This window comes from Triticum dicoccoides, chromosome 2A (genome assembly GCF_002162155.2).
Source record: "Triticum dicoccoides isolate Atlit2015 ecotype Zavitan chromosome 2A, WEW_v2.0, whole genome shotgun sequence".
Classification (NCBI taxonomy): Eukaryota; Viridiplantae; Streptophyta; class Magnoliopsida; order Poales; family Poaceae; genus Triticum; species Triticum dicoccoides.
In genome coordinates this window covers 345,403,429-345,415,625 of record NC_041382.1, presented here as the reverse complement: position 1 = coordinate 345,415,625, position 12,197 = coordinate 345,403,429, and positions in this window count along the sequence as shown.

Genomic DNA, 12,197 nt, shown 5'->3' with positions numbered 1-12,197 from the left:
CTCTCTTCGTGTGTGTGTGGGGGGGGGTCTTTCTAGTTCGCATGCATATATACACCATCTATAGGTCTCTCTCGCACACTATGTATGATACTCTAGCTAGTCCTCGCTACATATCTTGGGTGCACTCATCGTACGCACACAGATTCCTTGGCTCTTTGCCTATAACTCTCTCACGCACCACTATGTCGTCTCGGAGCTCTTCCCCCCCCTCTCAAACTCTCCATCCACCTGGGTCACACATACACATGCATATCTCACTCGCACTCGATAGGCCCATCTAAAACTCTATATCTCCCCCTCGTTCTCTCTCCATCTCAAATGCGCACACACAATCTCATGCCCAGCTAGCCAAGTATGATGGTCTCTCACTCAATTGTAGGCACACGCAGTTCCCCCTATATGTATATGACTAGATAATCTTAGTCTCCATCACAAACATGTGCATGGTCTATCTCGATTTCTCTCGGGGCATCTTTCTATCGCGCACGCACTCCCTCGATCTCCCACCTATATAGTCCCCTCACGATCTCGACGGGATCTCTCTATCACAAACACACCCTCTCTCCCTCCCCATGCGTCCATGCCATCCATGTGTCCCTCTCGACCTTTGTTCCTTGTTGGCCACACCTCTATTGGACATGTGCTACAGGGGTGTCTCTCTCCATTGCAAACAATCACACACTAGCTATCTTCGTCTATCTCCTCACCTCGCTTTTCCATCTCGGAGATGCATGCGTGATATGTTCGCATAAGAAACGAAAAAACACACTCTCCCTGTAATTTATCGTTTGTTGTCACTTTCTCTTTCACACACATACTCTTTTTGCACAGTTACTCATTCTCCTTCACACGCACTTGATCTGTCTCGACTGAGGCACTCTCCTCGGTCCATAGCATATAGATTTATTGAAAAGTCAAACATCACAAAGTTTGACCATGTATGTGGAGAAAAATAATTACATCTAGTACGGCAAACATATACCATTAGATTCACCATGAGATGTAGTTTTGTATGATGTATCTTTGGTATTGTAGATATAAATAACATTTGTGTAAACCTGATCAAAGTTTCCAAAGTTTGACTTCTAAAAAACTTACATGCATTGCATTATCGAGCGGATGGAATATCTCTTTCCCCCTCTCAGCTATCTGACGCACCACTCAGCCTTATCGGGGCTCCTCAATCTCTCTCAAACTTTATTGGTCAGTTTGGTTTGTGACCTGACCCTCATGCCTTGATGGCCGGTACTGCCTGGTGTGGACATGAGATGTAAAATATGTCTGCCTGGCCAGGCTTGTGTGGTGCTGAAGCGTTTGGTTCATGCCTGGGCCAGGCAAGTATCAACGTCCCATCAATCAATACATGCATAAATTATTTAATGCTAATATCCATCCATGTTGCTGTTAGCCTCGTGGCCACACGACCAGGCACGACCAGGCGTTCGAAATCGGTCGCCTGGGCCAGGCTACTTGCAGTGTCTGGAGTTCAGCCAGGCTAATTAAAGTGCAAGGGAACCCAGGCCAGGCGGGCTTTCTTTTTCACTGGGTAGCAACCAAACAAGCGTGCATGAAATCCAGCCACAACCCCAGGCCAGGCAAAAGATGCTCAGGACGCAAGCCAAACTGGCCTTATATCTCCCTGGTTCATACATACACATGTCTCGCTCGCGCTATACATATAGACCCATCCAACACTCTCCGCCCTTGTTCTCTCTCCATGTGACACGCACCCCCCTAAGTACCATAATCCCTCAATCCATCATAGGCGCAAGCACTCTGTCGGTGTCAAAACCGGCGGATCTCGGGTAGGGGGTCCCGAACTGTGCGCCTAGGCCGGATGGTAACAGGAGGCAAGGGACACGAAGTTTTACCCAGGTTTGGGCCCTCTCGATGGAGGTAAAATCCTACGTCCTGCTTGATTAATATTGATGATATGGGTAGTACAAGAGTAGATCTACCACGAGATCAGAGAGGCTAAACCCTAGAAGCTAGCCTATGGAATGATTGTTGATGTGTATGTCGTCCTATGGACTAAAACCCTCCAGTTTATATAGACACCGGAGAGGGTTAGGGTTACACAAAGTCGGTTACAATGGTAGGAGATCTGAATATCCGTATCACCAAGCTTGCCTTCCACGCCAAGGAAAGTCCCTTCCGGACACGGGACGAAGTCTTTAATCTTGTATCTTCATAATCCAGGAGTCCGGCTGAAGGTATAGTCCGGCCATCCGGACACCCCCTAATCCAGGACTCCCTCAGTAGCCCCTCAACCAGGCTTCAATGACGACGAGTCCGGCGCGAAGATTGTCTTCGGCATTGCAAGGCGGGTTCCTCCTCCAAGTACTTCATAGAAGATTTTAAACACAAAGATAGTGTCCGAATCTGCAAAATAAGTTTTCCACATATTGCCATACAGAGAATAATATTTACACAAATCTAATCTGCTGACGTATCCCGTAGTGTGACACACCACGGCCAAGCCTTTATCCGAGTCATTTCATTATCCCACCTCAGCGCGTCATGCGAGGCGGTTTCCTTGGCACGTCTTGTCAAAGCAGAGATCCTGTCCCCTTATTCCGGGATTCTCATCAATACGGGCGTGGGTAACCCAACCGCGCCTCTAATTACGGCGCTTGGAGATAAGTGAGTTTTACCAGGCTGGTGGGGACATGTAGTTGCGTCCACCCATATAAGGGGATAAGGATCCACCTTTTCACCCACACCTTCTTCCTCCTTTGCCTATCCATTCTTGCGCACTCAAGCTCCAGCGCCCAAGTCCGCACTCCCACCTCAACCTTCTCCAGCCATGTTTGGAGCGGGAGGAAAGTGGATGGTCTCCTCCGTCACGGAGGGACACATAAAAAAGCTGAGGAAGGCCGGATACCTGTCTAACGACATCACGCACCGGCTTCCCGAAAAGGGGCAGCTCATCCCCACCCCTAGGCCCCATGAGAGGGTGGAATTCCTCCCCCATTTCCTCCGCGGATTGGGCTTCCCTCTGCATCCATTTGTCCGGGGGCTCATGTTCTACTATGGCCTGGATTTCCACGATCTGGCCCCGAACTTCGTCCTCAACATCTCGGCGTTTATCGTCGTGTGCGAGGCTTTCCTCCGCATCCGCCCCCATTTCGGCCTATGGCTCAGGACTTTCAACGTCAAGCCGAAGGTGGTGCGCGGCAGCCAGGCGGAGTGCGGAGGTGCCATGGTGGGCAAGACGGCCAATGTCCTGTGGCTCGAGAGCTCCTTTGTGGAGACCCTAAAGGGGTGGCAATCGTGGTGGTTTTACATCACCGAGCCGTGCGACGCCGAATGGGTCGCACCCCCTGAGTTTCGATCCGGTCCCCCTACGCGGCTCACCTCCTAGAAGGAGACGGGCCTGTCTTGGGGTAAAAAAGGAGAGCTGGCCGGACTCCAAACATGCATCCAAACCCTGGCGGACAAGAAGCTCAAGCTTGTCAACGTAGTCCAGGTTATGCTCATCCACCTGATCCTCCCGTGTCAACAACGGGCCTTCAACCTATGGGAGTTCGACCCGGCGCAGCACCAAACTCTGAACAGGCTCTTCGACACGACGTACGAAGATGCCTGGAGGATGCTTTTCAAGGGCACCGAGGCTCCCGCATCCGCTACCGAGGATCGCGGATTCAGTGCGCAGCGTCACGCTCTCGCGGTAAGCTGTTTTTGTCCTTTTACAGGGTATCAGTTTTTCATAGTTTAACTCCATGCGGGATCTAAGCTCCCTTACCTTTGACAGGATTGGCAGGTGACGTCCGGACAGATCAACTGTCCGGCTCCTTTGCCCGAAGGCCCAGCGGACGCTCACTTGGCGAAGCTGCTGGTTCCGGCACCCTATGTGGTGCCGGAGAAGAAGGCCGCGAAAAGGGCCACGGGGACTCGAAAGTGTGCCCGGTGCCAGGAGGTGTCAGATTCATCACCTGACGGTTCCGAAGCGTATTCCTCTCATGAAGACGAGGAGGAAGAAGAAGAAACCTCTCCCCCTCCAGCGGGACGAGAGAAGAAAAGGAAGGCCGCCCTCTCTGGGGAGGCCGAAGGGTCCAAGAAGGGGAAAACCCTTCCTCCGGACTACTCCATCGACGCCGACGACGGCGGAGGGGAGTGGAAGCTCAGGGCCAAGCCCCTGGAGAAATCGTGAGTATCCGTATACCGGAGTAATTCATCGTATTCGTTTATTGCACAACTTTCCCTTATGTCGAATATATTTATGCAGCCCACCCAAGGACCGGCTCGACGCGTCGTCGAGCGGCTCACTGGACTCGTCAGATGTGAACTCGCTTCCGACGGCTTCCTCCCCCGCCCTGCGGACGACACCGAAGTGTTGTCTCAACAGGTTCCAAGCAGGGAGGAGGTGGTCCTGGAGGCACCGCAAGGCGACCTCCAGGACTCCAGGAGTAAAGGGGATGAAACCCCCCAGGATTCCAAGTCCGGTTCAAGGCCGGACACCGCTCCGGAACCTTCAAAGGTTCCGGAGTCCGGCAGGGACCTCCTTCCAAGAGGAGCAAGTCCACCGTGCCGGTGGCCCCCGTCCAACCGGAGGCACCGGACAATATGTTGGAGGCGCTCCAAGGCGCCTCCATCGATGAGGAGCACCGCACTATTATGAGTGTGGTGGTCCAGAAGGTTCAGTCTGCCAAGAGCGGACTGACTGAAGCTTGTACTAGCATTTTGACAGGCTTTGAGGTAAGTAAATAATGTGTCAATAATATTACCGCATAGGAAGTAGCCCCTGATTCTCTGTTGGGCATTCGGGAAGAAAAGCCGAATAGAGGATCAACGAATTCGCAGGAGTCTAATCAAAGTAGTCAATATGCGTATGCGGGCTTCTCTGCTGGCGTCCGCCGCACTGACTGCGGAAGTGGACACGCTGAAGCAGAGCCTCGAGAAGTCCGAGCAAGAGCTCGGGCGTGCCAAGAAGCAGCTCGAGGAGAAGGAAGGTAAGAAATACCTTGTTTGAATATATATAAAAAAGGTGTAATTGCAAAAAATGACAGGATTAACGTGGCTATTGTAGGGGCCACGTCTGAGGTGGCAACCCTTAAGCAAGCGTTGCTCGAGGCTGAGAAGAGTGCGGCCGCGGAGCGCACCGAGCGGGAGAAGTATGAGGCTGAGGTTGGCAATGTGCGGCAAGAGCTCCAGGTTCTCATGGAAAAACATGAGAGTTTGGAGCTTGACTCAAAGACGCGTGCGTCCGAGCTCGTGGCGGCTATTGAAAATGCCAAGTCTGCCAAGACCGAATCCCAGAAGACCCTCCAGGAGTTGGATGAGGTGAAGAAGATAGCGGCGGGTAAGGCATTCTTTATGCAAAGCAAACATATAAAGTTGAGTTACTTGTTACTTACCCGAATTCGGAGCTCTCCAGGAGCGTTCGCAGATCTTCCTCGGAGTGTGTCCGATGCCGCCGCATTCTATCGGGTCGAGGAGGGCTGCTCGACAGAGAAGGTGTTCTGGTCTCAGTATGCTGAGGCCGGACACCCCGTGCCCCTGAGCGACCAGCTGAAGCAACTGGTCGAGCTCCACAAGGCGGCCGAACAGGCCATGAAGGGCCTCGTAGTTCGGCTGTGACCTGGAGAGGCTCTGCCTGGGAGCTATTTCGGGCTGGTGCGGCGGCTGGTGGGGGCCTGTCCGAGGCTCGAAGACATCAAGCGCTCCGTCTGCATTGAAGGTGCCCATAGGGCCCTTGCCCGTGCTAAGGTGCACTGGGGCAAGCTGGATGCTGAGAAGCTTGTGAAGGACGGGACACCGTCGGGGAAGGAGCATCGCAAGCCCGAGAATTATTATAAGGATGTTCTGAAGGGTGCCTGCCTTGTGGCGGATGAATGTACCAAGGATGTATTTTTTGAGTAAAACTCGCTCGTGTTATCCTGTGCGCTGAAAACTTGTCCATATGCGCTAAGCAATGTTGTTGGAATTTAAAATATTACCTTCTGTGCGGCTATTTATCAATACTGAGAGATGGCGAGTCGTCGGCTTCGGAAGACCGAGTTCGGGGCGCTATCCACGCCTTGGCCAGACAGAGCCGACTCCTCGCCCTAAGCGGCATAAGTCTTTAGGGACTCGAAAAAACCTCTCGAATAGCGACCAGCTCTCGCTTCATCATGACAGTCAGTTTTAGCTTTCTCCACTGAGGTGCTCGGCCCGGCTCAACTGGGGCACAATCGCAGTGGTTCTCCTAGTGCTACCTTAGCCGATATAGTGGAACGTAAGGCACGAAAACATAGGAGCCGGGCAAACCCAACTATTAACCCAAGACATGATTCGGAGCCGATGCATATAATGCTATAAGTTCGGGGTGCCGCACTTGTGAAAGTGTTCGAACTTCTCACACCATATTGAGGGGTGCTAAAAGCCCCTGGCGTATTTTGGCCGTACCAAATTGTACGGGTGCAAAAGGAACATTTATTTATAAAAAGGTAATGCAAAAATAGACAAAAGCTATGCATTGTTTATTAAAAATAGCTGCGATCAAAGCAGAACAATACAAGTAATGCGATAAACAAAAAGTTGGACTATTTAACATGTCTGCTCCAGAGGCAAGCTGCGGAATAGTATGTGAAACAGGTATACTGCTCATGATAGAGACCACCTGGGAGTTCCGTAATGCGGCATGGCTTATCTACTTCCCTGGTTCTTGCATCGTTTGTGCGGCAATTGAACTGCCGAACAGGCCTTCCGAACAGTAGAGTCCTGAAAGTAAGAGAAAACTAAAAAAAATCGGCAGCCCCTGGTGCGGTTTAAGCCGTGTTTTGGGCGTGTCGTGATGGTGCCCCTCCCCCTATGCCCATGGTATTTCTAGAGCGTAGTTATGTACGCGAAGTACTGGCATCGCCTTTTTGCGAGGGTTGGGGTTGGGGCCGCATTGCTACGCCTGCTCAGAACGTGCCAGGCGGTCTTGTTGTGGGTTACTCCGGGCACGCTTGACGGTGTCCGGACGTTTAATGGCCGGACTGGAGAACTGCCTGGAGAGGCTGCTTTGTACTTCCGCTGCAAGGGCCGCCGTGTGCTCCTCCATTCAGAGGGAGCGTTCGGTGTTTCCATTGACCGTAATTACTCCACGAGGGCCTAGCATCTTGAGCTTAAGGTATGCATAGTGCGGTACCACATTGAACTTGGTGAATGCGGTTCGTCCGAGCAGTGCGTGATAGCCACTACGGAATGGGACTATGTCGAAGATCAACTCCTCGCTTCGGAAATTATCCGAAGATCCCAAGACCACTTCAAGTGTGACTGAGCTTAAGGTATGCGTAGTGCGGTACCACATTGAACTTGGTGAATGCGGTTCGTCCGAGCAGTGCGTGATAGCCACTACGGAATGGGACTATGTCGAAGATCAACTCCTCGCTTCGGAAATTATCCGAAGATCCCAAGACCACTTCAAGTGTGACTGAGCCTGTACAGTTGGCCTCTACACCTGGTATTACGCCTTTAAAGGTCGTTTTGGTGGGCTTAATCCTCGAGGGATCTATGCCCATTTTCCGCACTGTGTCCTGGTAAAGCAGGTTCAGGCTGCTGCCGCTGTCCATAAGGACTCTAGTGAGATGAAATTCGTCAATAATTGGGTCTAGAACCAATGCGGAAAATCCGCCATGACGGATGCTAGTGGGATGGTCTCTTCGATCAAAGGTGATCGGGCATGAGGACCATGGGTTGAACTTTGGGGCGACTGGCTCTACAGCGTATACATCCCGTAACGCGCGCTTCCGCTCCCTTTTGGGGACGTGGGTTGCCTATATCATGTTCACCGTCGGCACTTGTGGGGGAAAACCCTTCTTTCCATTGTTGTTCGGCGGCCGGGGCTCCTCGTCGTCATCTCTATGCAGCCCCTTGTCTTCATTGTCGGCATTTAACTTGCCTGCCTGCTTGAACACCCAACAATCCCTGTTGGTGTGATTGGCCGGCTTTTGGGGGGTGCCATGTATTTGGCACAAGCGGTCGAGTATTCGGTCCAAGCTGGACGGGCCCCTAGGATTCATTTTGAATGGCTTTTTCCGCTGACTGGATTTAGAGCCTCTGAATCCGGCATTAACTGCCGTATCCTCAGCATTGTTTCCGTTAATGTGGCGCTTCTTCTTGTTGCGACGCGACCTGCCACTAATGTCCCTGGTGTCCGAATTACCAGATTTCTTGGTCATATTGTTGCTACGAGCAAGCCAGCTGTCTTCTCCCGCGCAAAAGTGGGTCATGAGTGTCGTGAGTGCTGCCATAGATTTCAGCTTTTCCTGTCCGAGGTGCCGGGCCAGCCACTCGTCACGGATATTGTGCTTGAAGGCTGCTAGGGCCTCAGTGTCCGGACAGTCGACAATTTATTTTTCTTTGTTAGGAACCGTGTCCAGAATTGCCTGGTCGGTTCTTTTGGCTGCTGAATTACGTGACTTAGGTCATCGGCGTCTGGGGGTCGCACATAAGTGCCCTGGAAATTGTCGAGGAATGCGGCTTCCAGGTCCTCCCAACAACTGATTGATCATGTTGGCAAGCTGTTAAGCCAATGCCGAGCTGGTCCTTTAAGCTTGAGTGGGAGGTATTTGATGGCGTGGAAATCGTCGCCGTGGGCCATGTGGATATGAAGGAGATAATCCTCGATCCATACCGCAGGATCTGTTGTGCCATCATATGATTCGATGTTTACGGGTTTGAAACTCTCGGGGGTTTGATGATCCATTATTTCGTCTGTAAAGCATAGTGGGTGTGCGGCGCCTCTGTACTGGGCGATATCATGACGTAGCTCCAATGAGCTTTGTCTACTATGTTCGGCCCTGCCGAATTTGTGGCCGGCGTGACGGTTACCGTCTCGAGCTGTGGGGTGCCCACGCGATCCATAGATCGATCGTGTTTGCCTTGCCTTGTCCTCCAACATGTCTCGTAAGTCTGGCACATATTCCTGTTCCTTGGTACGGGGTGCGGCTTGAGTGGAGGGCCGGGAGGCCTCTCTGTCGCGGACACGATGTGGCCGTTCGGCCGCATCAAGCGCTTCCTCCTCTAATCGGGGTAGCAACATGTGCTTTGGGTAGCTCTTGGAGGGGCGTTCGAGTTTATGCTCTTCGGCCGCAAGGACTTCAGTCCATCTGTCAACCAGCAAATCTTGATCAGCTCTGAGCTGTTGCTGTTTTTTCTTGAGGCTTCTTGCCGTGGCCATAAGCCTGCGTTGAAAACGCTCTTGCTCAACGGGATCCCCTGGCACGATGAATTCGTCGTCGTCGAAGCTTGCCTCGTCTTCGAAGGGAGGCATATAATTATCGTCCTCGACCTCTCTGTCTGCCGCTCTCTCATGAGGGCTGGTTTCTCCATCCTCCTGTGCTGAATCTTGCTGGAGGGGGTTTTCTTCGGCGCTCTCCGGAGTATTATTATCTCCCGTGCTGGAATCACCGTTTTTGTGTTGGCGGGATTTTGAGCGGCCCCGCTGACGCCGGCGCTTAGGCTGTTTCTTGGAGGGGTCATCCTCCGCTGTTCCATCGCCATCTCCCTCTTTTGGGGTGTCCACCATGTATATGTCATATGACGAGGTGGCTTTCCAGGGTCTAGTAGGCGATGGTTCTTCATCATCTCCTTCATCGGCGTCCATACCGTCGATGTCTTCGGAGTCAAAGTCGAGCATGTCGGTTAAGTCGTCAACAATGGCTACAAAGTGGGTGGTGGGTGGGCTTTGAATTTCTTCATCGTCCGTGCCCCAACCTTACTGACCGCAGTCCGGCCAGGGCTCTCCTGATAAAGAGAGAGACTTCAGTGTCTTCAGGATATCGCCGAAAGGCGAGTGCTGAAAAATGTCTGCGGCAGTGAACTCCATGATCGGCGCCCAATCAGATTCGATTGGCAGGGGCGCGGAGGGTTCGGAGTCCGGAGAGGAGTCCGGCTCCTTGGAGTCACGAGTCTCGTAGAGTACGGGGCTGGTGTTCGGCTCGATCGTCGTCGGGATCGCAGCCCCCGAGGTGGCGTCCAACCGCCCATCCTCGATCGGCGCAGTTGGCTCCGAATTAAGGGTAGAAGCAGATGCGGGTGCGGCCTCCAGGGCACTGTTCGGCGGCAGAGCTAGATCACGCTCATCGGGATAGTGCGGCGCGCTCGGCAGTGGCTCGACTCCGTCGAAGATCAAGTCCCCGCGGATGTCAGCCGTGTAGTTTAAGCTTCCGAATCTGACCTGACGGCCAGGGGCATAGCTTTCGATTTGCTCCAGATGGCCAAGTGAATTGGCCCGCAGTGCGAAGCCACCGAAGACGAAGATCTGTCCGGGGAGGAAGGTCTCACCCTGGACTGCATCACTGTTGATGATCGCAGGAGCCATCGAGCCTGACAGCAACAACACAGAGGAACTCTCAATGAAAGCACCAATGTCGGTGTCAAAACTGGCGGATCTCAGGTAGGGGGTCCCGAACTGTGCGTCTAGGCCGGATGGTAACAGGAGGCAAGGGACACGAAGTTTTACCCAGGTTCGGGCCCTCTCGATGGAGGTAAAACCCTACGTTCTGCTTGATTAATATTGATGATATGGGTAGTACAAGAGTAGATCGACCACGAGATCGGAGAGGCTAAACCCTAGAAGCTAGCCTATGGAATGATTGTGATGTGTATGTCGTCCTACGGACTAAAACCCTCCGGTTTATATGGACATCGGAGAGGGTTAGGGTTACACAAAGTCAGTTACAATGGTAGGAGATCTGAATATCCGTATCGCCAAGCTTGCCTTCCACGCCAAGGAAAGTCCCTTCCGAACACGGGACGAAGTCTTCAATCTTGTATCTTCATAATCCAGGAGTCCGGCTGAAGGTATAGTCCGGCCATCCGGACACCCCCGAATCCAGGACTCCCTCACACTCCCCCCCCCTACTAAGTATGATTATCTCTTACTAGCCAACAGGAACACACGTATTGTCTCCTTCCATCCATATGTCTATCTTGATATCTCTCGGGCCATCTTGTATCGTGCACACACCTTGTCACTCGATCTCCCACCCATGTAGTCCCATCACGATCTCCAGGGGATCTCTCTATGACAAACATACACTCTCTCCTCTCCATGTCTGCATTTTTTTCCGTACGTCTCTCTCGACCTCTCTCCCTTGTTTATCAGACCACTCTTTCTCTCTCGGTTCCAAACAACCACACACTATCTCCTCACCTTGCCTCCGTTGTCGAAGATGCATGTGTGATATGTTTGCATAACACACGCACGCTTTTTCTCTACTTTTATCGTGTGTTGTCCATGTCTCTTTCACACACGCACACACACTTTTTTCACTCACACACACACACACTCTCTCTCTCTCTCTTGTTAGGGACTCTGTCACGTCCATAAGCATATGGATGTTTTGAAAAGTCAAACCTCAGAAACGTTTGACCAGGTATATGTGGAGAAAAACATTTACATCTAGAACGATCATTAGATTCATCACAACATGTACTTACTTCATACTATCATTTATCTTTGGTATTATAGATATAAGTAATTTCTTTATAAACTTGGTCAAAGTTTCAAAAGTTTGACTTAAAAAATGTTGGAACTACATTATCGAACGGAGGGAGTAGCTCTTTCTCTCTCTGCTATCTCTCACGGGCCTCCCCTCTCACTCAAACTCTCTATACCGACGGATTATACGCTCACTTTGTCAGCGTATAGCTCCGTATATTGTTTATTTGACCGGTCAACCAATCCACATGCTGCCTTGTGAGCTCGTGTTCTGTATCTTCGTGTGCTGGCCCATGTGGCAGTGGGTGAAAATAAGTAAACTAGAGGCCCATCTGACATGCAGTGAAGTAAACAAAGTTGAAACCACTCGGGGTAGCACCCTGCACGCTAGTAAATTGTGGGCGCTTTGAGGACAAACTTCTTGCGCGCGAAGGACGCACTCGCGCACAATTCGCCACTGCGTGGCGGCATGCACAGAAGGACGCACTCGCGCACACCCAGCACACAACACACACCAGCACATGTGTACACCGGCGTCGCCGCCGGTTGAGATGGACGGCGAGGCAGCCAACAAGCGGAGGCGGCTCGAGCCAAAACCGCATCCGGCGAGCTTGGACTTCATCTGCAGCCTCCCCAACGACACGCTGCTCATCATCATCGGCCTCCTCCCCACCAAATCTATCATGCGGACCGCCCTGCTCCGCCGGCGATGGCGCCCCCTCTAGCGCTGCGTCCCCCTCAACCTCACCATCGACAGCTTTCCTCTGTGACGGGGATTGCAAAC